Below are 2,275 nucleotides of genomic sequence, written 5' to 3' on the forward strand. Positions count from 1 at the left end.
ATCTGACAGTGATCATTACACAGTGTGGCTCTAATCCCTCACTTCACCATCTGTGTCGCAGTTTCACGTCTCCAAAATGAGCGTACGCATGGGTCGGAGCTGGCGTGAGGCACCGCACATTTTCACGTCGTTTGGATTTTATAAATCACAACCTTGGCGTACAAAGTGGCGTACGCAAGTTTCTGGGCTCAAATTGTGCGTACGCCAGTTTTATAAATCCGACCCCTGATCTGTTTTAAAACACGCCTCGGTTCATGGACTGCAGTCATCATCACAACAAGGCTGTAAATTAGATCAGTTTGAGCTCAGATTGGATGATGAGGAAATCAAACATCCAACAAAGCCTCCTCTGTTGTCACAAGGCCGGATCGTTTGGTGAATATCACATTTTCAAGTGTCTCCTGACTTTTAAAAGATAATTTAACAAGTCTTCTTTTTTCTTGTTGCACACAATGTCCTCAGTTATAACTGTTGGCTTTTTGTAGGTTTGTCCTTTATATCTTTGTCCTCATATTCTCTTCTCATTCGGACTGAGACGCAACAGCTCAGCGTAAAGGAAAGACATGGAGGTTTAACTAAATTAAAACAGAAGATAAAACGAACAGCTCTGGGATCCTTATTAAAGTTAAATAGGTTTAAGCTGAGTTATAGTTCCTGTGAGAAACCGTCACTTTGTCTAATTTTTATTTTAGGCAGAAAAAGTGTTGCATTAAGATTTTCAGTGAACCTGGGGTCACATGTGGCCCAGTGGTCCCTCTGCAGCGGCTCTTCGATGCTTTGACCAAAGCTAACATGAGATTTTTTTTATTTATTTTTTGGTTAGCTTTAGCACTTTTTCTGTCAATGCGTTTGCAAATAAGTGACCAATAATAATGAGAGTGAAACATGTTGAGTGCTAGCCTCTTCAATAATACAACTTCAAAGTTTATCTTTCAAATCCATCAGTGCTACCTTTGATGATAGATGTAGATTATAGGAACGCGAAAAAAGTTTTTAGTTTTTTATTAAATTTGGTTTATATACAATGTTTTTAGTGTTTACATTAATGTTTTTTTTTGTTCTAAAATGTAATAATATATATAAAACATTACAATTCACTATGTATTTTTAGTATTATAATGTCACCCCCACTGGTCGGAAAAGCCTCCCTTCAACAAACTCAAACTGGCCCACGGGCCACCAGTTGATAATCACAGTTTTTTGGCTCGGGACACATTTTATCAGTGATCCAAGGAGCAGAAATGGGTTTTTGGACGGTAAAGGTTGCAGACCCCTGGACTAGAGTGATGTCATCTTTAGTTTCAGCTCTGCTTGCAGAACCATTTTAAACTCACCGTCTGCACCACCCTCATCTAATTTTGGCATCAAGACTCACTTCTTTTTTGTTCTTTTTTTAGTTCTTCAAGCTGCGCCTGTTTTACAGATACAACCCCACCCTCAGGTCTAATTTAACACGGACCTGAAGTCAGACCTTATTTTTAATTCTATTTAAGATTATTCTTTGTTAAATGAATTATTGATTTGTAAAACTGCAGTTTATTTAATCCTAAAAGATGTTAGCCCAGCATGTTTTTAAAAGAAATGTTATTAATGTTAATGCAGAAGCCTGGAAACTGGACTTTCTTATGTGTTGAAAAAAGTTCTGATTCTTTACTTGATGAAGCTTCAAAAGTGAGAAGAATGCACATCACATTTCTGGATTATTAGTTTATCAATGTTGAAGAACCTTACTGGGGAGTTATCCGTTTATTCACCAGTTCACACAATCAGCACCACTCCTGTACTTTCATCACCGCAGAGGGCGTCCTGAAGCTTGTCTGCCTGCAGTGGGAACACCAGGAGGAACGTTTCAAAACATTTAGGTTCCTGTCAGGTTTTACCCTGCTTCTCTGAGGGGTTTGCTTTAACTCACTGTTCAGCCCCGACCTGCCAGCAGCTCCTTCAGGTGTCACCTGTGGGCGAGTTCAGCTCATCAAAGTCTTTACTATAATTAAAAACACAAAGAATAGAATAGAATAGCTTTATTGTCACTGATAAAAACAATGGGCCTCATGCAAGAACGTTCATATTCTTATCCTAAATTTCTCTTACTTTTGTTCGTACAAAGGGTTCGTACGAACATGTCACGTCAGATTCAACAAACACTTCTATCTTCTGGAAAAGTGTGTAAACGAGCAGCGTAATTTCCACCTGTTCGTATCCAGCTGCTCGTGCACCTGAGAGGAGATGAGCATGATTACCACCTCAAAAACACCATATAAGGCTGTTTCCTGCC

General features: G+C 39.0%; 1 protein-coding gene and 1 long non-coding RNA gene across 2 annotated transcripts in view; one reads left to right on the forward strand and one right to left on the reverse strand.

The window, feature by feature from the left end:
* LOC106520591 (uncharacterized) overlaps window positions 1-2,275 on the reverse strand; it is a 19,802-nt gene that overhangs the window by 2,539 nt on the left and 14,988 nt on the right. Inside the window, exons 2-3 of the long non-coding RNA XR_001310567.1 lie at window positions 1,913-1,984; window positions 1,732-1,821 (exon numbers count right to left, since the gene is read on the reverse strand). This is a non-coding gene — a long non-coding RNA (uncharacterized LOC106520591). The remainder of the gene's footprint in view (window positions 1-1,731; window positions 1,822-1,912; window positions 1,985-2,275) is intronic.
* zgc:153184 (capZ-interacting protein) overlaps window positions 1-2,275 on the forward strand; it is a 16,068-nt gene that overhangs the window by 2,265 nt on the left and 11,528 nt on the right. The window lies entirely within an intron of this gene.

The sequence above is a fragment of the Austrofundulus limnaeus genome, unplaced genomic scaffold (genome assembly GCF_001266775.1).
Source record: "Austrofundulus limnaeus strain Quisiro unplaced genomic scaffold, Austrofundulus_limnaeus-1.0 Scaffold94, whole genome shotgun sequence".
Taxonomy (NCBI): Eukaryota; Metazoa; Chordata; class Actinopteri; order Cyprinodontiformes; family Rivulidae; genus Austrofundulus; species Austrofundulus limnaeus.